Here is a 24,654-nt window from a genome sequence, read left to right as displayed (position 1 = left end):
TTTAAAGTGCTCCCCAAATCCAACTAAGTTACTTTACAGGACCTGGAATGTAAATAAGGATAATTTCGGCATAAGAAATTGCCCCATATTTAACAGGAGAATTTGGAATAGCAAATCCCTGCCTTCCAACATGTTCTTGTTCCACTCATGTAATGCAGTGTGGAATAACTACACTACTGGACAGTGGAACATAACCTACCACTTTTTAGGATGGAGTCAATAAGATATATGCAGATGCCAATGATTATCAGATATTTAGCTAGAATAAATTTAGCTCTATGTAACAGAAATAAGCCCTCACCACATTCTATAAAAAAAAAAATCACATCCTGTACTGTCTCTAATGTTAAAATAAATTATATTGAAAGTGAATTTCTGTAATCAATGCTCTGCTCATCACACAAATGTTAATTAAATCATCAGAATTTTAAACTGTAATTCAGACAATAGGAGTGATGACTTGAAATTTTATAAACAGCACTGATCAAAATAATGATGTTTATAAAAAACTCAAAAATGGAGTAATAAGGGGCTGGAGCAATAGCACAGCAGGTAGGGCGTTTGTCTTGCATACAGCCAACCAGGGTTTGATTCCCAGCATCCCATAGGGTCCCCCGAGCACCACCAGGAGTAATTCATGAGTGCATAAACCAGGAGTAACTCCTGTGCATCGTGGGGTGTAACCGAAAAAGCAAAAAAAAAAAAAAAAAGAATAAGTGAAGGAGTAACAAAAATAACGTACCCATTATATCTTTAAGCAGAAAGAAGCTACTGTAACAACACACACTGCACATCAAGCTATACAAAAAGACAGGAGTGGGGAGACAGATCTCATCCTGCATGTGGATTTCTGTGGAGAGACTCTTTCTTCCTACTTTCTTATGGAACATGCGCAAGCAGGTACACGGAACAAAATGAAATCTAGAGCAGCACCGGCACCAGTCCCTGCACCCAGCCCCAGGTTTCGCGGATGTGATGAGGGACAGCCAGCATCCCCGCCGTCACAGTTTGTGGCAGGCATGGCTTTGCCCTGGGCGCAGCAGCAGACTCGGCCGCCTGCTGATAAATGTGGTGGCCGTTTGCTAGCAGAGGCGAGATATCTGGCAACGGCAGAGGTGGCAAGGCCTAAGACGAGAGTTCAAAGTGACAGTTTTCCAATCCAGCTGAGTAACTGGCACTCACGAACAACTTTTCTAGTCTCCGTTACGGCTTACAACAAAACGCTAACACGGCATTTGAAAGGCTGGAGCGCTTCTGATCCTGAGAAACTTCTAAAACTCCCTTAGTCCAGCTGCAAAATGGGACTTTCAAATTAACGGTCCTGAAAGTCAAAAGTCCATTTCTTCACTCCTCTCTAGTCTATAAAACACTTAAAATCCTAATTAAACCTCTTCGTCTAAACAATAGTTGACTCTGTAACTAAACCCCAGCCATCCCTCACCCCCAATTACTTTCTAACACTTTAAAAATTTTCTAACAATTTACAAAATTCCACCTCACATTAATGGTCATCAGAGTTTGCAATACCTGTCAGCTGGAAGTGGTTTTTTGGATCAAGTGTAGACTGAGAAATTATATAGAGCAATTTGACATTAAAAATTACTTTTATTGTTCTCTTAGTGAACTAAGCAGCACAACACATAAGGCAAACACTTCAACTTGTGAAATGGAGATGAATGGATCTTCAATTCCCTGACTTTAAGGGAAACACTTCATTAACTATGGCAACACTTGAATGTGTTTTGGTTTCGGTTTTTGGGCTACACCCGGCGGTGCTCAAGGCTTCCCCTGGCTCTGTGCTCAGGGAACACTCCCGGTGGGGGTCAGGGGGCCATATGTGGTGCTGAGAATTAAACCCAGAGCAGCCACGTGCGAGGCAGTGCCTTATCTGCTGTACTATCTCTCTGGACCTTAAAAATACTTTTTTATACTTTAAAAATATCACAACAGGGTATAGCAATATGCAATGGCAGCAATTGTTCTAGAAAGATAAATGGATTGGCCCCACAGCTAACTGTAGGGCCCCTCATCGAGCTGCAGCGGTTCTCTTTATGACTGTCACTACTCCCTTCAACAATGAATCCAGTTCAAGAGGCACAGAGTTGTCAAAACCACTGTCCTAGGAAGAAAGGTGACAGCCATCAAGCACAGGATCTTCCATGACAGAAGAGTACCCTTTCTTGTTGGATTAGTAACTCCTCAGCACTTATTCCGGTCTTCACTATGGCTTATAAGGTCATGAACTACAGACTGGGGCGTGGGGGACGGAGTTTAAAACTAGGCTTTTCAGAGATGAAAGTTCAATCCTTCACCGGGCATTTCTTCTCCGTCAAAATGAACTACAAGTATGCCAAGAAGATTTTCATCCTACACACAGTTTTTGTCTCTCCGTGAACTTGCCTTTTGCTCATTACTGCGGTAGTAACTGACGTCACACATCCCTGGCAACGTCAGCCATCTCTTAAGGAAAATGCAGTGTTCAGCTCTGACCCCATTCCTCAGGCTGCTGCAAGTCACCGTTCGGGCAGGTGAGCGTGGATACAGACAGAGATGCTAGAGAGAGCGCACACCTCGCTCAAACGTTTTCAGCAGCTCCACCATGCCTGCCATTGCTCAGCCTGTAGGGGAAAATCTCAGACGCGCTCCGTGTGGCCTAAAACGCTTCGTGACCTGGCCCCTCTCCTACACACTCAGCTTCAGCCACTTGATCTTTACCCTCCCTCGGGTCATGCTCCAGCAGTGCTGTACTCTTGGTTCCTTGAACACTCTGTTCTCTCAGGCCTGTGTCTACAATGCTATTTTTGCTGTATAGAACGTCCTCACCTGCTTCCCCTCACCTCCCCCGCCACCCCGCACCCCAAAAAGCTCTGCTTAAGGGCATCCTTTTTTGCAGTCTTCCCCCGTTTCTAGAAGCCACACCACTCTTTCCTTTAGTTTTCTGCCACTTCCTACAAGTGTCTCTAGAATAATCCAAGTCTACCGAACTTCATTTATTAAGTACCTCCAACAAGGGAGGGACATGACCATGTAAAAAAATAGGATTCTGCCACCGGAAGCCACCTACAGTCTAGGTAGGAAAGGCAAACATCATAAACTCTACAGTACTTAATCCCTATTTACTGCCACGGAAAAAACAAATATTACCATGGAAGAAAACAAAATAGGGTCAAGAGTTAGTGAGGGTGAGGCCCAGAGAGTGGAGAGGGAGGAGAGCGACTGTTTTACACAGGGCGGTCGCGAAGGCCTCTTGAGAGCCGACACCAGAAGGACGCCAAGGAGGGAATGCGCTTAGCAGCTACCTGCGGAAGGAGCAGCAAGGCCAGCAGGACTGAAATAGCACAAGCGGGGGGCCGGAGGGAGAGCACAGCAGGTCGGACATTCGCCTTGCACGTGGCAGACCTGGGTTCAATCCCAGCACCCCCTATGGTCAACCAAGCACCACAGAGCACAAAACCAGGAGTAAGCCCTGAGCACGGCCAAGCCCAAAATCCAACCAAAAAAAAAAAGGATAAGCAGAGCAAAAGGGAACAAAGAGTAAGCCACGAGGGAGGAAAGGGAAGGAGACAATAAATAGGTTTTTTTCACACCAATATCAAGCCTTTAGGTTGTTGTTGTTGTTGTCCTCCTTGGTGAAGAGAGACATCTGAGAAAAAATTTGGAGAAGAATGGCAGGATCAAACTTGTTTTCAAATAATCTCTGCCAAAAGGAAAGATGCAGCGGGAGAGTGGCTAAGAGACTACTCAGAGGGAAGGGTCCCGGGGGATGGATTCCGAGGAGACAGGGCTTCGGGCATTCTGAATGTGGGCAGGGGAGACACAGGATCCAGGAAAACTTCTAAGCGCTTGTGTCTAAGCATCCTGGAGAAGCGGGCCAGGAGCCGCGGAAGGAGAGCTGGCGTGAGGAGGGCGGCGCCTGCAAGGACGGGAGGCGCTGGGCCCACGCCAGGGTCTCCCAGGCCTCCCCGACCCACGCACCGATGCCCGGAGTGCGAGCACACCTGCCTGAGACAACCCACACTCAGGAGCAAGATGCGGCATCGATGAAGCCAAAGGACTGCAAAGCCCACAGAGAAAAGAAGAGGAAGGCAGAGAATGAGCTACCATGCTTCCCTCATTTTGAGTCAAGATGAAAAGGAACCAGCATGCAAGAGAGGCTGGTTTTCTCATCACTGACCTACACATTTCTTGAGGTCAAGGACCAATCTGTCCATGCTTAGCTTATAAAAGAAAGCACCTACTGAATACAGATATGTGTGTGTGTGTGTGTGTGTTTAAAACATAACTATAGGGGCTGGAGCACAGTGGGGAGGGCGTTTGCCTTGCATGCAGCCAACCCGGGTTCGATTCCCAGCATCCCATATGGTCCCCTGAGCACTGCCAGGAGTGATTCCTGAGTACAGAGCCAGGAGTCAGCCCTGAGCATCGCCAGGTATGACCCAAAAAGCAAATAAATAAATAAAAATAATAAAACATAACTATAAATAAACACATTGCAAATTATAAAAATGAATATAAGCTTCTTCTCAGTTGATATAAGCTGATCTAAATAAACTCTGAGTTAAAAAAATAAGTTTCTTGCACAGTTACCAAGAGCATTAAATGTAAGAAATTTTACACTGTTAATACAGAAATATGCTGAAGATAAACCAACGCTAAAATTCACACCAATATCTTAAATGTAAGTATTTACTGGGTTCCAAGAAATGAGGAATAAAACAGAAAAGTCAAAACTCTGTAATTTCAGTAAGCTAAACCAGCCGGACAGACAAACAGTAAATAAGGAAGTAAAAACAAATGGTGTGGGTGTTAGGTTGGAATGACACAGGAAATGGCTGTGGGAGAGGTTCCACTAAGAAGGTAACTTGGGCCTAAGTTCCTGAAGACGGTACATAATCAGAAATGGTTTTTAGCCATTGGCAAAAAGGTAAGCAATTTAAACCAAGCAGAAAAGCATTACTGGGAATCAAAACTGAGAAGTCAGTCAGATTAACAGAAAGAAGTCCAGCTCCTACCATATGAATCTGACCAGTACTAAGACTCAGGTCTCCAAAATATCTAAGCCCCAGACTGCAAGGAAGAGACAGAGTCTTGTGTGATGCTTCCGGACATGCTACAGTGCACAAAGAAAGTTCTTTTTCTTTTTGCTTTTTGGGTCACACAGGCAACGCACAGGGGTTACTCCTGGTTTTGCATTCAGGAATTACGCCTGGCGGTGCTCAGGGGACCATATGGGATGCTGGGAATCGAACCCAGATCAGCCACGTGCAAGGCAAACACCCTCCCTGATGTGCTATCGCCCCGGCCCCTACAACGGAAGTTCTGCGGAGGTGTGAGAGAATGCCTGGCCATCTTCATTTGCAGGTTTGGGTTTGCTCCCGCAGGTCCTCCCGAAAGAGACCTGGACCAGGGGAGTAAGAGATCTAAATCTAAATCCAGGGGCTGGGTGTTCGCGGACAGTCCTAGACATTTTCCCAAAGAGCAGAGTGATCTGTAAAGTCTTGTGAGGGATGCATTACTAATCCCTTTTATAGCTGGAAGAGCAACAAAACAAAATAAAAATAAAACACGGCTGGACAAAAATCAGATTCCAAAAGCTGTTGTCATCCCATTCAGCTCGGGTTTTTTGGTTTCCTTTTTGTCTTTTATGGTGGGGAATTGCTCTGTTTGGTGGCCAGCCCTGAGATGGGGGGGGGGGGGGGCGGCATAAGGCGGTAGGGATTTGAGCCACGCCCTGACCACTTCCTTTCCACTCCCCAAACTCTGCACATCAAGAGTTTGAGAAAATGACAGGTAGTCCTTCCTGAAATTTAGGACATCCTAAGAGACCACAGAGACCCCTTTCTCCTCCAAATACCTAAGATTCAGGGTTAGATGCCAAAGATCCTTGTGAGATCAACCCCCCCCCAAAAAAGTTGTCAAGGACGTCCTGGACAAGAATATCATTTTAAAAAAGGGTGGTAAGTGTGGAGTTCATGCCCAATTCAATCAGCCTATCAATGGCTGAATAAATAACAATACTCCTGCATTTAAAAAAAGAACAAAAATAAAAAAGGGTGGGAAGAAAGACAAAACATAATAATACCTCCTACTTACTGAGGAAGTTTCTACAATACTATACACAGCAAATGGTTTACAGGGACCTCACACACACCACTTCATTTAAGCTTCATAAAACAATTCCAAACAATTTTTTGAAGCATAGAAACAAGGGCCAGATAACATTCCAGAAGAAAGGTACAATGTGAAGAAATGATGGAGGTGGAACAAGAGGAATACCTTTAAAGGAGTTAAGGAATAGTACGGAGTGGTGAAAGTATAAAAGGAAAGGAAAGGGGTATGAGAAGGGCCAAGACGGTAGAGGAGGGCTGGCCTCAAGCAGAGAAACTGAATGCCAAGCTATGGGTCTTAAGTTTATTCAGTGGGCTTCAAGAACGGTCACCCAAAGCTTCAGAGCCAAGGTTTAGCCAGATTATTCTGACAGCCACAGGAGCTAAACCAAGGCAATTAAACGGAAACGGGAGGAAAAGAAAAATGGAAGCTAAATAAAAAAGACGGCATTCACAAAATCAAAGCGACACTAAATATGCGAACTCAAGCATTTATAGTCACCAAGAAATGGAGTAAAGAAATCAAATAACATGTAAAAATATAATAGACATCGGTGTTCTTAAGTTTAGAGTAAATTTTAAGTGCTATTATTCCAATCTAAGATTCATAAGAAGATGCAAATGGAAGATAAAAAAGTCTTCCAAATTTCTTTGCAAAGTTTAATTTCAATGTTTGCAGTAACAGGAAAGGTGAACCTAAAACTGAAAATCAATTCCTTATTGGTATGGCAGAGCTAAATGAATTTGCTTTGGAGACCCAATCGTCTCACTATGAGGTCTATACTTCACGTCTTTACGTTCTTGGCTTCAGCTTCCTACAGAAGAGGTGACTCTCACCCTTCCAGACTGTTGCAAGAACAAACTGAGGTCAAGCAACAAGTGTTCAGAAGCGAGCACGCACCGGCAGAGAGTGAATGTTGGTGCCCTTACTTGTTAGAGGTTCCGAAAATTATATCCGGACACAATTCTCTCACCCCACCCATAAGGTCCTGACTAAAGATAATCTGTAATTTTATAACTGGGTACACCCATGGAGCTCATTTTTTAAAATGAGGTTTTTTATTACAGAAGTAATACATTTACAGTAAATACCTGGGGAAACACCTGGCCATTCTCTAACTCAGGCTCCACAACTCTCTACAATGAGGGATTCGGACTCTATCTGAGGTTACAAAATGGGAGTGGGGGTGGCGGTGTCGGCTAACCAAAGATATGTTGTTTGCGGTAACATTTTGGGGGTCCCAACTATTGTAGGAGCCACACCTGACTGAGCTCAGGTGCCATGTGGTGCCACAGATCAAATACAGGCATGGATGATCTCTGCCTTTTGAGCCGCACCCCTGGCCTCACTGTTGTTGGTTTGAAGAGTTAAAAATAAATAGTGGCTGGAGAGACAGTACAGCAGATAAGGCATATGCCTTGCATGCAGCCAACCTGGCCTCCCATATGTTCTCCGAGCCTTGCAAGGAGTGATTCCTGAGCACAGAGTTAGGAGTAAATCCTGAGCATCGCCGGGTATGGCTCAAAGAAAAATGTGTATGTCTGGTTTAATACCTAACAACATAGTTTCAAGTAGAAATTACAGACCAGAGATCCCCAAGCTTTCTTGGCCTCGACCCCCTTTTCAGGAGGAAAAAAAAAACACTGAGCACACCCATGGAAATCTTGTGTAAGCGAACGAAAAATAAAAGCAGCCCCCCCCCCCCCCCAATTTGTTAAATACTGCTGTGGAGACACAAAAGCCCAATTTCTTTTTTCTTTTCCGGTGCCAGGAAATCCAGGCAGGGCCTCACATTTGAGAGGTGGGCACTCTAACCACTGAACTATATCCCTGGCCCGGACATAGTTCATCTCAATCACATCAGCTTCTAGCCAGCTTTGCAACCCACCTGATCTCTGTGGTCTCCGTGGACCATAGTCTGTGGTCCTTAATCATTAACCTTCTAGGTTCCCCACAGTCCAAAGGTTCCCAAACACATTTCAAACTTTGAAAGGGGATAGCAACACTGGTTGAGAATGCTCCGAGACACACAGCTACACACGACCAATTTAATCTGATGAACACTCCAAGAACTGGATATACATTTCAAGATCCACCTAAGAGGTCAGGGCAATAGTACAGCGGGGAGGGTGCTTGCCTTGCACAAGCCGACCTGGGTTTAATCTCCAGCATCCCATGTGGTTCCCCAAGCGCTGCCAGGAGTGATCCCTGCGCACAGAGCAAGGAGTAAGTCCCAAGCACCGACAGTGCTCAAAAACAAAAACAACAACAAAACAAAAATCATCACCAAAACTGTAATTACACTATTACTATTATTCATGTTTTAGCCCACATTTAAGAGTGTATGCACACACACAAAAGACACCAAGTCAATCTCTATTTTCACAGCCACTTTATATAATTAGGAAAACTACGAATACAACTTTAAAGAGGAGGACGCTGGGGTGAGAGAAAATGCCAGGAAATGAGCATGCTCTCAATGTGTAAGATTATCAATAACCATTCATTTGATGTCTATTTCTAATGCAGAAATGACCAGGATTCATAACCGACTGGTAAACAATCAAACACAGTGATAATATATGTTCTTTTTTTTTTTTTTTAAATCAATCCACAGGCCTGAGGAGCAAACTCAAGGGCTGGAGCACAGACTCTGCATGCAGGGTTCTTGGGTTCCATCCCTGGTACCACATGGCCCACCAAAGCCCCAGATATAATTAGGGGCCAGTTGCTCAAATTAGCCAGAGATGGCTCAAATTAGAAAACAAACAAACGAAGAAAAACTAATAACAAAAATACAAGATTCTACAAACCTTTTAGATTACACTGCTAGGGGCTGGAGTGACAGCACAGAGGGTAGGGCATTTGCCTTGTACCGGCCGACCCAGGTTCGATTCCCATCATCCCATATAGTCCCCTGAGCTACCGCCAAGAATAATTCCTGAGTGCAGAGCCAGGAGTAATCCTTGTGCATCGCCAGGAGTGACCCAAAAAGCCCCTCCCCCCAAAAAAAGATTGCACTGCTAATCTTAAAAATCAGCACATTAGATGATTCTTCAGATACATGTTTCTGCCTAAAAACAGACCTGGAGACTCCTCTGGGCCCCAAAGGTTAAAGATATGGGGAAGAGCTGAGTCTCATAATCCTAGCCCATCAAGGGAAAATGTCGTGATTAACAAGAGCAAACACCTGAATGGACAGAGGACTCCAGGAAATTGGAACCGTTTTGACAATTAGCCTAAATTCTTCAAGCACAGGACAATTTTGCGGTTATCACACCAGAGAGTAGGGAGTGAACTTGGCAGAAAGCATGCGTGGTACACGCAGAGCCCCAGGTTTGATCCCTGGCACCACATGGCCTCACAAGCACCCCCAGCTGGCCCTCACCAACAACAAAATAATGAAACCTGAACAACCTATTAAGTGCCTTTCTTGAAAAGATTTCAAATCAAGGCTAAAACATTACTTCCAAATTAACCCTCTCAAAAATATCCTCCTACTTTAGATACGCCTCAGTGGCAGTCTCCAGGATATAATTAGGGGCCAGCTGCTTTACACCAGCCAAGTGCATGATGATTACAACGACCTACACTGCTATCATACTAATCACCTCTGCCTGCAGCTTGGTCTAGAACAAGAAGTTAGGAAACTACAGTACATGAAAAGGCAAGTTTCGCAAGGTATTGCCAGGAAGCGTCCATGGGCTTAAGAGAGACGTCACTAACTTGCGGGCAGGATCTTCCTGTGGTTTGCCTTGCCCACTTCCGGCGACAGTTTTTTAACATGTGCAGTTTTTTAACATATGCTTTGAACATAAGCACCCTCCAGCCCCCTTCTCAGTGGCACACCAAACTCTGAAGCACGAGTGCTGGGAAGCACTTCTAGAATAGGACAATAGTTGCTCCATCTGCACGAAATTTAGCTCAGCCTTGAGCCAATGAAGCGTGCCTGGTATGGCGAACAGAGGAAAGAACCGGAGCCAGACGGGGGCTCCAACTACAAGCTCCACGGACAGGATATAGGTGGGCCCTCACTGTGATTTCCCAAGAGCGGTACAGTGGCTATCCCACTACCAATGGGACTCATCACTAGTGAGTGATTTAAAAACACAAAATGCACAAGATCTAAAGAAGTGTACCATTGTGTGTGCGCGCACGCGCGCTCGCCTCTGTGGATTTTTCAGGAGAATCAATCATAAACACAAACCTGGTTTTTCTGGTCAACAACTGTAGCACTGTAGCACTGTCATCCCGTTGTGCATCCATTTTGCTCGACAGCACTAAAGATAAATTTTCACAGTATTCCAACTTGGCAATTTTGTTGACACAGCATTATGAGACCATGAGTGATTTATGGATAATTATCAGTTTCTTGATAAAAATCAAAGTGCTCAGTGTCCCTTCCAATATACCATCTAACAGGTGGTTTACTCAGCAGAGAGACCTGACTCCTTTCAAAACCTGAGTAAATAATCGGATGGTTCTTTCCTAAGACAGGAATACTAAGACTCTTCATGAACTTGGATTAAATGACATTAATTTGCAAAGCACCCAAAAACAGTGCCTGGATATGTGTTAGTACTCACTTCCCCCTGCCCACTAAGATTTCACATAAAACAAAACTGTCCAACTTCAAAATTCTGAGTTCTGCACCACACACATAGATACTAGGGCATCTGCTTGTGTTGCCTCACACCTACCTGGCGGTGCTTTGCAGAATTGGATGCAGTGCTGGGATTCAAACCAGTGAAGCTGCAGACACAGCAGGGCAAGCGCCTTAACCTCCCTGTTCTAGCTGCAGGCCCAAGCGTCACAATATTTTAAAGGACAAATGAACATTTTTACCACATTTCTCTTAAAACATTTATTTAGAAGGAAAATGCCTTCACTATTTGATATTTCTTCAAAATTATGTCATCGCCAGGAGTAATTCCTGAGTGCAGAGCCAGGAGTAACCCCTGTGCATCGCCAGGTGTGACCCAAAAAGCAAAAAAAAAAATTATGTCATAATAAAAATATCCCAAACACTTGACAGAACAGCACACGTTATGTCTAACCCTAACATTTATTTACCCACCCCCCGCCCCACTTCCGATCCCAGATAGGACGTTCTGGCAACACAAATCAAGAGAGCCTCTTACATCTTCAGACTAACACTGTAACAAATTCTTTTATAAGTTCCCCCCCTTTTATAAACACAGCCAATATATAGACTGTAGAAATTAAACCCAGAATGCTGTTACTCCAACAGTGAGGAAAATACCTGCTCTCCAAATCTGCAACAAATGCTAAAATTAACAAGCTTTGTTCACACACTGATGACTGAAATGTTTTTATTTTTCCCTTCCCCTCTCCTTGCTGAAATGACTGCCCCCCCCCCCCCGCCCCAACACACACACTTGGCTGTGCTCCTCACACCCGTGGTGTGGTGCTCAGTCAGGCAGGGGTGACACTTCTTGTATGCAGTGCTCACTTGACTGCAGCCCGCATGTCTTTTGCAGTGCCAGGGGTCCCAAAGGGCAGAGACTGGGAATGGCAGTTCAGGGCGTAAGGTCCAGGGATCAAACCCTCGGCCTCATGCTTGCAGGGCAGATGCTGCCCCTCAACAATCTCTAAACCCCATTCACACTATGACTTTTTTAAAAAAGTTATTTCCCCAATTTCTATTTAAGCCTACAAGTATTCTCTTATATGTATTCATCTGCCCCCAAAAATCCCTAACCTCCATTCACATTATGACTTTTAAAAAAAAGTGATTTCCCCAATTTCTATTTAACCCCACAAGTATTCTCTTACGTGGACTAACTCTTTGCATCACCCTTCTGTGAAATGTATAGTCATATTCTTTATTACTCAAAATTTTCCTTATGAGGTCTGGTCTGTATTTTAGGAAAATATCTTACTTACTAGTGAAATTGCTGTGCGATACAATTTAATGCAGGCATAAAAAAATGTTTAAGGGGCCACAGCAATAGTACAGCGGCATAGGGCGTTGGCCTTGCGAGAGGCAAACCCAGGTTCGATCCCCTGCATCTCACATGGTCCCCCAGCACCGCCAGGAGTAATTCCTGAGTGAAGAGCCAGGAGTAACCCCTGAGCATCACTGGGTGTGACCCAAAAAGAAAAAAGAAAAAAAAAACAGAAAAAAATTGTAAGAGCTGAGCTGATTATTTCAGGATTACATGCAAAGCTTACTTAGGTCTTCACGTCATGATATTTGGTTTCAATTTACTACCCTTTTGCATAAATTTTTAGAAGCAACCTGACACGTAGAGAGGCAGAGAGGCAACACAGCGCAGAGGTTTAGGAACAAGATCAAGAACTGGAGCGCTGGTCAACAGTCTGAACCATACTCACTTGTCTGCTCCTGGCCAAATTCCTTAGTGCAGTCACTTTGAGTCCGCTTAAAATGTGGATAATAACTATGCAGAGTTATCGTGAGAAGCAAATTAGCGGCGTAAGGAGCTTTAAATCAGGGTCTGGCATAAAAGGAAAGTGTCCTTTTTATTTTCTGTTAAAATAGTCTGCAAAGATCTGCTCCCAATCTTGCTTGTCATTAATTCCTGATTTTAAGTCTTCACTTATCTTTTCATCGGTTCTTTTTCCATCTCTATTCTAAACCAAACATCATATAAGCAGATAAAACCAATAACTGATTGCCCTCATGAATCAAACAACCAACTTCTCAAGAAACACAGGCATCAGCCAAAATATCTAAACATTTAAAAATCTTTTCATGAAAAGAACAGTGAACTTCCTTACTGAATTCAAGTATTCCCACAAATCATAAGACTGATAATTCAGTGGGAAAAAAGGACAAAGGGAATAAAATAGACAAACGCCTCGCTCGCTCTCTCTCTCTCTCACACACACACACACACACATATACAAATAAAACTAACTTAAAAATATGAAGAGATGTTCAGTCTTTATTTAGAAGAAGTACAAAATTAAAACTATAAATTAAGATGTTTCTTTTTCATCTTCAAGACCTATAAAGATCAAGAAATTTTAAAATACACACTATGTGGGTGTTAGGAAACAGGCATTCATATACTGCTGGTGGGAACATAAAACTGCCATCATTTCTATAAAAAGCAATTTTTTGCCATTCCAAAATAAAAGACCACATACCATCAATTTAGCAGCTAAAAATTTATCCTACATATAGATATACATACTCATATTAAAAACAATATAGACACAAGGTTATTTACATAATCTTTGTAAAGACAAAGATTGGAAACAACCTGAAACAATAATCAATAGGGAATAGGTTAAAGAGACTCCAGTTTATCAAGATGACAAACTATTGTGAAGTGGTGAAGTCTGTTCGTTTTTTTTAAGTGCAGCTGCTCCCAATTCCCTATACATATATTTAATATACACATATATTATATATATTTTAAAAACCAAGCCCACTGAGTGTACCAAAGAAAAACATGGGTGTTTCAACAGGCTGGAGTGCAGGCCGGGCATGCACAAGGCCCCAAATTCAATCCCTAGCACTGCATGTGCCAGCTGCAGTTTCGGGAGCCCCTCATCACTGGCTTCCGGTAGAGCCCAGACATACACTATTTTTTAAGTTCACAGCTGACACTGAGGGGCAGTCAAGACTAAAATCAGCTGAGCTGGAAAATGACACAAACAGGCCAGGGAGCTGGCCCAGTCTCCACTTAGGCCACTCTCCTAGTTTCATTACCCTCCATCCACCAAATCTTCCAAATCCCAGAGCACTGATGGAACAGATGAGAGTGCGCAGGTGGCAAAGGAACATTACTTCTGGATAGCTCAGCAGACGGGGATGGAAGGAACCTTTAGTGTGATCTGAGTCCATGAGGCCACTGAACTGCATGGCCCTGGGGCATCCCTGGGTGTGAACTTCATCTGTAAAATGAGGGGACAGAACAAGGTCGACACCTGGCCTTCCGGCTCTGTACTCCTAAACATCAGCATCTGAAACCACGCTTGGGCCATGACCCCATATGGAGTCTTATGTAATTTCTTAAAACTTGGCTTTAAAATAAATCCACTTGTGAATATTTGATACGTATACTTATTTTATAAACCTACATACCTGGGGCCGAGTGAAAACTTCTCTGGTAAAAAGAAGCCATGACTATATGAAGTTTCAGAAGCCCTGCTCCAAACTTCTTCACACACACAGGTGTCTAAAGGCAATTACTGCCTAATGGGGACTTTACGAGAAACTAAAGTAAAGTAAGGTCCTCCCGTTGATCATCGATTTGCTCGAGCGGGCCCAGTAACGTCTCCATTGGAGACTTCGTTGTTACTGTGTTTGGCATATCGAATACGTCACGGGGAGCTTGCCAGGCCCTGCCGTGCGGGCGAGATACTCTCGGTAGTTTGCCGGGCTCTCCGAGAGGGGCGGAGGAATCGAACTCAGGTCGGCCATGTTGGCTGCATGCAAGGCAAACGCCCTACCGCTGTGCTATTGCTCCAGCCCCTAGGAGAAACTAGTAAAGACATTTTTCTCCCTTCCACTGCTTAGTTTATGCTAAGTTCCAATATATGTGCTCAATGGACAGAAGCCCTAAGAGAAACTGGGTTATGTGTTATGTCACTGTCACTGTCCTCCCCTTGCTCATCGATTTGCTCAAGAGGGCCCAGTAATGTCTCCATCGTGAGACTTGTTACTCTGTTCGGCATATCGGATACGACACAGGTAGCTTGCCAGGCTTTGCCGTGCAGATGAGATACTGCTTAATAATTTAATGGTCACCAGAAAGAAAAACATTTTTAGGATCTGAACAATCTTTGATTTCTTTTTAACCGAATCATCATGAGATACAGTTATAAAGATGTTTATGACTGGGTTTCAGTCATACAGTGTTCCAACACTGTCCCTTCACCAAGGCACATTTCTCACTACCAATGTCCCCGGTCTTCCTCCTTCTCCCACTCGCCCCAGCCCGCTTCTATAGCTCTCTCTCGCTCTCTCTCCCACTCTCTCTCTCGCTCTCGCTCGCTCTATCTCCCCCTACCCTTTCGGTTGCAATACAGGTACTTGGTTATCTTTGATATTGTTAAAAAGAATGAATCTCATAAAAATGAGGTATACACGTAACCATTAAGATAAAAGCATTCTGAGGCACTGTTTTACAGCAAATGGTTCCAGGTTAAAAGCAGAAAGGTTGCTGGGGCTGGAGAGGTAGCACAGCGGGTAGGGCTTTTGCCTTGCACAGGCCGACCCGGGTTCAATTCCCAGCATCCCATATGGTCCCCTGAGCACCGCCAGGAGTAACTCCTGAGTGCAGAGCCAAGAATAACCCCTGTGCATCGCTGGGTGTGACCCAGAGAAGGAAAAAAATAAGCAGTAAGGCTGCGAGGAGATGGCACGGAGGACAGCCAGGCGTGCACAAGGCCCTGAGTCCGATCCCTGGCACTTTATGGCTCCCTGCAAGACTGCCCATTGCAACTCTGGAAACCCTCGGCAGCACCAAGAAAAGCAGCACCAAAATGCTAGACACGAGCACTGAAAAGAGAGGCCTGCGGGGCTCAGGATGGACAGGGAGAAGATCCCAGACCCCCACACCGCTCAGGAGCCCCTACACACCCACCTCGTAGCCCCCGTTAAAAATAGAGAAGCAGTAGTCAAAGACAGTGCTTGAAGGGATGTCAAATATCTTATTTCACAAGTAGGAAAATGGGGACTCAGCCAAGTTCAAGAACTTCAATAAAGTCATCCCTGCATTAAGCGATATTCTTAGAACTAAGCTCAAATTTGTCACGTACAGCTCACTGATGTTTACATTTGCATCAGTACAAGGTCTATTATTTTAGCTGAAAAATTTTGATGATTAAAATGACATAAAGACATAACACAAATTTCTTAACATACATAGTGTATGGGCTGGAGCGATAGCACAGCAGTAGGGTGTTTGCCTTATGCGCGGCTGACCGGACTGACCCCGGTTCAATTTCTCTGCCCCTCTCGGAGAGCCCTGCAAGCTACTGAGAGTATCTCGCCCGCACAGCAAAGCCTGGCAAGCTACCCGTGACGTATTCTATATGCCAAACACAGTAACAACACATGTCACAATGAAGACGTTACTGGGCCCGCTTGAGCAAATCGATGAACAACAGGAAGACAGTGACAGTGACAGTGACATAGTGTATTAATCTACATTAAACAATGGCTCACAGTAAAATTTTTTTAATGTTTCTTACGTGACCTGATAATACTGTCAATTTCTTACCGCACATTAACAAGGAAGTAAGATTAGCATCTATGATTAAAAGAATGATAGTTTTATTCATTACATTAGCTCCACAGTCTCTAGGTCTGTTCAAAGAGTTCTAAGTTAAAAAAAAAGTCTATGAACTCATTGAGGTTCACCTCCTGCCTTCCTCAGAGCAAATGATTAGCAGAGTGCCCGTGAACTCTGACAAAGAACCCCTTTCTCTCGCTTCCAGCCGTCTGAAAGATGGATTCTTCCTTCATTCTAAATAACTCATCATCTCATTTCAAATTTCTGACAATAACAAATGATTAGCATGGACAAGCCCTTTTAAAAATCCTCCCTGCTATTTAATTGATTAAATAGCTCGAGCAGCTGATAAGAAAGCCTCAGCACCGAGAGACGTTTTCACGCCTGTCTGAATTCTATGGCATAGTGAGTAAAATGTTTTGCTGTATGCTTTATCCTAAGAAACATGCCATGACAAAAAAACATCAAACGTGTGAGAACACCAGTTTTTCTTTTCCAGGTTCAGAACCATGGATTAATAACAAAATTCACAAGAATGCCGGCTTGAACCAATATCCAAATCCCTGAAGAGTAAGTGATCAGAGCACTCCGAAAAACATCATCTCTTTCCTAATGCAGCAGCACTGGCACCACTCAAACCGAAGCTCAGCGGGCGCTGGGAGTCTGAAAGGGGGAACTTCCTCTTCCAGAGATGTGGACAGTTTTCTTTTGAATAGAGTGAACATCTTCTAGCTTGGTTCATTGTAAAATTCACCCAGCAATTTCCTGCCTAGCATCTCAGATCTTCAGGGCAACGAGCAGTAGGGCATTTTCTAAAGGGCTATTCTTCCCGGGGTAGAATGCTGATTCTGGGCCAGCTGCATGAATTCTTCCCTGGAAGCGCTCGCAGCCTTATGTGGCGCTTCCCAAACGTAGCTGGCCTACTGACCCACTGCCTCTTTTGCAGAAGAAAAGCGTGACTCAGTACCCCCCGCCCCTGCCCCACATTTGCCCCCTGAAATAGAGCAAACAAAATGCAAACCCCAATTGCACTGGAAGCTACTACCACCCCCTGCCCTCATCCGTGGCAGGAGAAGAGCACAACCCACTTGGGGAAATGCTGGTCTAAGAGGAGAAACAAAGACACGATTTCTACCAAATGCACTATTAAAAGGAAATGGACAAGGAAGTGTATGCCCGGGAAGCAGAAGGCCTAACATCTCTCCAGGGCTGGGGTGGCATGCCCTTTACAAGACTTTGGTCTGGAGCACAGAGCAGCCTTGGAAGCAGGAGGAAGCATTCCCTCACATCAGTATGGCCTGGAGGAAAGAAAGACACTCTCAAGCAGAGGGAACAAAATAGCTAATAATGAAACATTATTCCCACTGTTTCTTTGGTTCGTTCTGGGGCCATACCTGGAGGTGCTAAGGGATTGCTCCCGGCTCAGTGCTCAGAGAGAATGCCTGGCAGGACTTGGGGGAACCATAGACAGTGCCCGAGACTGAGCCAGGGTTGGCTGTATACGAGGCATAAGCTCCTTTCCCACTGTATACTATCTCTCGGGCCCTGATAGCATTTGCATTTTAATGACAAGAAAGACAAAGTATAAAGGTGAGAGAGTTACCTAAAAGTCAAAAGAATGATGGCTAACAAAATACAGGTCTTCTGATTTTAATCAGTTTTGTAGAGCAGTAAATACCAGCACAAGCTGAACGAGAATATAAGATAAAGATTAGTTATTATCTCCTACTATACTTGTTCCAAGACTTGATCCATTCTGACCCAGTTCTGAGTGCAATGCAGAAATGATCAGCAAATAGGATTTATTTAATCCTATCAATCCCCTGAGACAGGTGTTTGTACTCTCTCCACTTACACCAGAGAACATAAAGGCACCCGGAGGTTAACAAAATTGGGGAAGTGAAGACTCAAAACCCGGTGACTATCCTGTCCACGTCTCTAAACTCAAGTGCCTGACCATCCCTCCATCTCTCGCCATCCTCTCACACATACTCTGCACTTTGTCCGAACACTTCAGGGAGACCTGGCAGGTTCTGGGACCGGACACGTCCCAATGATCTTGAACCGTACCGTCTCCCTATTCACACAAACTCTCAGCTCTGGGGTCCATTATCAATCAGGTCTTCCCTGAGCAGGGAAACCCACGCCTGAGATGGCCCAAACTCTTTCATTTCCCAGCAACCTTCAACAGAAAGCAGCAACCCAGGACATCATAAAATAAGAGTCTGTGGCTTGAACGCATAAAGGAGAAAAGTCCAAGCCCCTCCGTTCTTTTGCACGTAAGGGGCGGGCAGCGGATATTGGGGTGGTGGAAGCAAACGTGCTCCAGGTACCCTGGCAACTGCTACTCCTGGCACAGGATTTGAGGCCGCAGGATGGAGTGTAGAATACATCCTTAGTTTCTTCCCTTTTACGCTGGGTTTGGGGGAGGTGGAGGAGAGGACACTGGGCTACACCCAGGAAGCACGTAAGCCACACCTGGTGGCATGCAAAGCAAGTCCTGTGCTATTTCTCCAGCCCCCACCCCTCGCCCTGAGCTTTCTTCATCAAAACAGCTCACAGAACAAGGCTCAGCCATCCAACAACCAGCCCTATCTCTTGAATACATTTAAGAAAATGGACCCTTTGAAGCTGCCACGATCTCAAAGGGCACTAAAATGATCTCGAGGACTTGTCTTTGAGATGTCTTTGTCTTTCACTAAAATGACCCCACGTCTTAGGAATCCCAAGACTAATCCCCAAACCCAAATAATTGTCAGGGCTCATTAATGTCCGCTGATGGCCACAAAATGGTTTTGCAGTCTGTCGATCTGGCAAACCCATCTTGCCAAAGTACATGCACAATTTAACCAATATGAAAAAGGAAACTCCTACCAAGGGCTGCAGGTTACAATCTCTGGAATTTGAAAGACAGATAAAACCCTCCATCCTGGCTTTGCCCTAGGATAACTGGGCGTAGAGCTGAAAGGTGCAGGAAAAGGAGGCTTCCTCGCAGGCTCCCTTCCAGCGCTCCGGCCCTCTCATTCTCCGGCTCTGAGTTTTGGGACAATCTGGAATCTGTGAGGCCTTCTCCAGACAAGCGGGCGCTAAGCAAGCTTTCTTTCCAAGTCTCCCAGATCGAAAAGCAAAACTGCGTGATTCCCCCCCCCCTCCACAGAACCACCGTCTCCCATTACTGTGGCTTCAGCACCTGCTAAGGACTCCTCCAGCTCCCCTGCAAAACCCAGGCAAAACCCACATGCCAGTTTCAGGGAAACAGAAAGCAGCACGGTCAACCAACTTTGGATGACATCAGCTAAAAAGAGGGCAGAAGAACGGAGCGGAGATGGGGGGAGGCCTCCCAACACGGGCTTCGTATGCAGCAGCTCCTTCCTGACCTGCCCCATCACTTGGGCAATTCCAACGGCAAGAAATGGATGGAGATAACAGATGGAAGATTTCAAGTACGGTTAAAGCAGTAATAGCATTCCCAGCAACCTGACGATCCATCAATCTTGCAAGTCTGGGTAGTAGTTCTAAAGCCAGACAAAGAAAGTTGTGTTTTCTCTTGTGGGTGGAAGTTTCACTCAAGGTAGAATCTTTTCATCTATCTCTGCCACGGAGCAGGTGAATGCAGGAAAACCAAGCTGCCCATCCCACTGAATTCTCAACTCCAAGAGGTGCCTATGGGATTCCCCAAGGAGATCTGCCGCCTGGCAGCGGGCTTCAGTGACCAGTACCTAGCAGCGAGTTCCAGAAAACGAAAAGAAAACGAAAAGGGAAAAGTCGACGCCTGGAAGGTACCTTAGAATGTTCGGCAACTGGAAAAGAGACAAGCTGTGCTGTTTTCCAGGTGGCAAGAACTGCAGCCTGAGCAGTCCCTGACTACTTCTGGGAATAAAACGGTGAGAAACTGTAACCTGCTTCTGAGGTTTACTAAAAGCCCCCAAAAGCCTTTGGGAAGGGGAAGCAACTTGAAAAAGGGGGGGGGGGGAGAAAAACGACCGAGCGCGAGAATCCAAGCTCAAGGAACACCTCTCTCCGGAGAGGGGGACGCTCGACGCCCCTGGGATCCCTGGCAGGGAAGGCAGGGTTAGTCATTTCAACGCCAGACAATTTTCTTCATTCTGAGTAAAAGGGGGAAAAAGTGCTTCTCCTAAGCAAGGGCTATTTACAGGAAACACGAAGCGCGTTTCCACGCTGCGGCTCCAGATGAAAGGAAACAACGCTGATTTTCGACCAAAGCAAACAGCAGCTCGGCGGCGAGAATCTTCTTGCAAACGCAGAAAGAGGAGGGGGAGGGAAAGGAGCGTTTCCTCCGGTTTACCGCGGGGGGCGGGGAGCAACGGCCCTGGGACGCCCGGAGCCCCTGGGAATACGGAGACTCCGAGCGAACGAGCGTGCAGCGCGCCCGCCGCCGGGGTCGGGTCCGGGCCGGGCGCGGACCGGGGGCAGAAACCTGAGGGGCGGCCGCGGGGCGGGGGCGGCCGAGGAGGGCGGCGGGGGGCGGCGCGGCGGCGGCGCGGGGACCCGCGCCCGGGAAGCCGCTGTCAGAGCCGGCGCAGGTGTCCCGGCCGCCGCAGGCCCGAGTCCCCCGCCCGCCCGCCGGAAGCCCGGCGCGCCCCCCGCCCCGCGGCCCCGCGTCCGGCCGCGCCCCGGCGCCCCGCGCGCGCCTCGCCCGCCCGGGCCCCCTCGGCGCCTCCGCCCCCGCGCGCCCGCCGCCCCCTCAGCGCCGCCGCCGCGAGCCCGCCCCGCCCCGCCGCCGACCCCGCTTACAGATCTTGCCCCGCAGGCTCTGCAGCACCCGGACCTTCCGACAGTCCTCGTCCCCGGCCTCGGGCTCGCCCGCCGCCGCCGCCGCCGCCGCCGGCGCCTCGGAAGAAGCCGCCGCCGCCGCCGCCGCCATGGTGCTGCCCGGCCCGTGCCGCAGCCCCGCCGCCTGCGTAGCCCGGCGAGGCGGAGCCGCGCGGCAGCCCGGCCGGGAGAACCGCGCGCCAGGCCCCGCCCCCGGCCGGCCGGCCCCGCCCCGCCCCGCCAGGCCCCGCCCCGCCCCGCCCGAGCCGCGCGCCTGGCCCCGCCCCGCCCCGCCCGAGCCGCGCGCCTGGCCCCGACCCGGGACGGTCGGCCCCGCCTCGCCTCGTGAGGCCCCGCCCCCGCCCCGCCCGAGCCTCGCGCCCGGCCCCGCCCCGCCAGGCCCCGCCCCCTCCCCGCCCGACCGGGGCCCCCGCGCGGCCGCCCTCCGCCTCGGATCCTGGCCGTCCAGGCGCGTCCCGGGCTCCCTCCCGGCTCTCCTCCTCGTAGCCCTCTAGAAGCCCTGGCGCTAGCCCCGGGCGGCTCCACGTGGTTGCCCTGAGCACCCTGGAGACCCCGCTGAGGGAATACCGGCCCTCCCAGGGCTGCCTCCTGCGAATTGGACGCCCCGCCCCCAGGTCGCCCTTCCCCACGGACCCCGTTTCTCCTCACTCTTCAGGGCACTCCACGTGAAAAAAGAGAGAAAGGGACTTGGCGGGTGGACGCACCTCGAAGCTACTTTTTTCCCCAAAGGAGACCATGAGTGCGTTCAAGACCCCTCCTCAGTGAGACCCGCGAGTTCTCTACTCCCAAGCCAGAGAGACTTTGAGCAAGAGTACTGCTTGCACAAGGTGGTTCAGAAAAAGGACCACGTCCTGAATTGCAACATGGGCTTCATTCAGAACTAGGAGTCACGTTCCAGAAACAAAGAACTCACAGGGACTTGCCCGTCTCTCTGCCCTGCCCTCCGCAGGCGCGCGCTTCTCCAGACGTGGATGGACACCAGAAAATGAGACCCTTTGTTTTCGCCCAGTCGCGAGCTCTCTGTCAAGGGAACTGTCCTTGGTTTATTTTTGCTGAGGCAACACGGTTTACGCTAGTGTTAATGTTGATGCTTTTGGCGAACCAAGTTTCTGCCCCACCCGCCAACCACCACTCCCACACTGGAGAAGTGCCGCAAAGCCTCGGCCACTGTCCCTCGGTGCCATCCAGTCCGGGAAACTCTTTACCATGAGTAAACTGCATGAATAATGCCCTGGTATGTGATGAGGGCGCTGATTTCCTGGTTGTGAGGTTGCTAAGTAGGAAGAAACTGACTTCACTGGGCAGGGCCGAAGCAGCATCTCATCTGCCCATCTGTGAGTTTTTGAGGGTTAGATCTAATGATACAGCCTCAGTGTCGACGCGGCCATCAAGGTGGAGAGCCCAGACCACCACCCCCCCTCTGAAGCTTACTCTGGAGGGGCCATGAAACCTTAAAAAGGAGCGACCCTAGGAGAAAAGAATTAAACTGAGGAAACTGGGGTTTTGGAGAAGAAATGATGCTGAGGGGGCAGCTGAAAGCAAGCCAAGAGAGGCAGAAGTTGGCCAGGCAGGAGAAGCCACAGAGGGAAGGCTTGACATCCAGAAAGAACAATCTTGGCAGATAGTGATCGCTGAGAAGGAGCACTTCCTGTTTGGGGGGTGGCGTTCCTGCAGATGACCCCTTCATACTCTTCACACGTGTGAAAATGCGGGCGGAGAGGTTGGAGAAAGTGAATAGACCTCTGGTCTGGATGTTTTGCTGTCATTTCAAACAAAGGTGGCAAACTTGTTTCCTTTCTTTTTTTCTTTCTGTCTGTCTGTCTGTCTGTCTGTCTCCAATTCCCCTCCTGTTTTCAATTGCCACATCTTCTAACTGCCTCGGAAACCTCTCCTCTCCCTCCCTGCCGTCATCCTTGTTCCAACCATCCTCATTTGAGTCTTGTCAACATGTTCTCACTGAGGGGAGGATTTTCTTCAATGAAGGGCTGAGCTGACAAGATACAGACTTGGATTGGAACCTGATTGAAATTAGCACTTTCACATGTATGATGATTAGAGCAAATTACTCAAGGTGTCCGGACCTGGGTTGCTGTTTGTTTTAACAATAAAAATGGGACTGGTATTCTTACTCTTCCTTTTTCAAATATTATGAAAAAGGAGCGGGTAGAGGGATATAGTACAGCAGTTAAGGTTCTTGTCTTGCGGTTGACATGGGTTTGAACTCCAATATTATATAAGGTCCCCTGAGCCCCACCAGGTGTGGCAAACCAACCCTCCCCCCCCAAAAAAAAAGTTATTATGACTACCACTGCTGATGCTGGTGTGTACCACTGGTGGCCCTTACTTGAATGTGGTTTAATTAACACAAATTGCAACACCATTCTCACTATGTTAAGTCATTACGGAGATCCCATGTGGCAAGCATCTAGTGGAATGGATACTAGAGTTAGCCTTCACTCAACTCTCACGAACTAGGCTCCTGTTCCTCCCCTTCCTCCTACGTACCCATGTAAATGAATCTTCCTAAGGCAATAATTGGAGTTTGTCACTTGTCTGCTAGAAGAAAAAAAAAATCAATGGTTTCATTCATCCCTTCAGCCAGCCAGGAAGCACCACGGCCAGGCATGCAGAGAGTAGAAATCACTTAAAGACTAAAGTTCAAATTCCTCAGCCCAGCCTGTGGGGGTGGGACGAACCCACCTCCCTTATCTGGGCCACAGAGAATGACCTCGTCCATTCTCTGCCTCATACAATTCTTTTCCTATAGATATATCCTAAGTGGACTGCTCTGTGGTTTGCATGCCTTTCTCGGTACCTGTATATTTGATCTCTTTCAGCTTCATAGATTTAACTCCCTCGGCAAACATCTGTTGGATGAAGGGATTGAATCCTAGTAGCTCACTTTATTCCTTTAATCTGTTGCGATGGCATTTTCCTATTTTGAAAATTGTCATTTGGGGACCCAGGGAGGCCTTGCATGTGTGAGACCCTGTGTTTCACAAAGAATACTGTGATTTCTGTTTTTCCATCATAATCATCCCCGGGGATGAGGGAGAGGGTGTTCTAAGAGAAACAGGAAGCTTTAATAACACCATTTGCCATCGAAAGCCTATGTTAAAGGGATTCGTCCTTTCTTTGACATAGTATCTAGACCAGAGTTCTCCAGCTTCCCAGTTTCCCACGAACTTCACTCCGAATCCAGAATTGCATTCCTAAATTGTTTCTAAAGACATGAAAACAATTTTACATGAAATCATACCACTCCTTTTTTTTCTTCCCAGCCTGGGGCCAGGCTTTCGCGCTATCAGACTGTTTTATTAAAAACCAGAAATTTGGTTTTTCCTTCACCTGATACCATTCTAAATTACTCCACTGCTGAAGAAACTTTGAAAAACATCGACATCCTTATGCAGATACTGGTATCTTTCTTGCAAAGATCTTTCGCAGCATCAATGTTTCCTTAATGGGAGAGGGTTAGAAAATATGGGTTTGTAAAGACTGATAAGATTTACTCACAGCA

At 46.9% G+C, this 24,654-nt stretch overlaps 1 protein-coding gene across 2 annotated transcripts in view; it reads right to left on the bottom strand.

Moving 5' to 3' along the window:
• Positions 1-21,216, bottom strand: part of RASA2 (RAS p21 protein activator 2) — a 101,767-nt gene extending 80,551 nt beyond the window's left edge. For both annotated transcript variants that reach the window (XM_056121112.1, XM_056121114.1), the window contains exon 1: positions 21,096-21,216. The gene's annotated coding sequence lies outside the window, so the exon portion shown is untranslated. The remainder of the gene's footprint in view (positions 1-21,095) is intronic.
• Positions 21,217-24,654: the final 3,438 nt, after the last annotated feature.

This window comes from Sorex fumeus, unplaced genomic scaffold (assembly GCF_029834395.1).
Source record: "Sorex fumeus unplaced genomic scaffold, SorFum_2.1 ptg000044l, whole genome shotgun sequence".
Taxonomy (NCBI): domain Eukaryota; kingdom Metazoa; phylum Chordata; class Mammalia; order Eulipotyphla; family Soricidae; genus Sorex; species Sorex fumeus.
The sequence above is the reverse complement of the archived record's forward strand: the minus strand, read 5'-3'. Positions and strand labels throughout refer to the sequence as shown.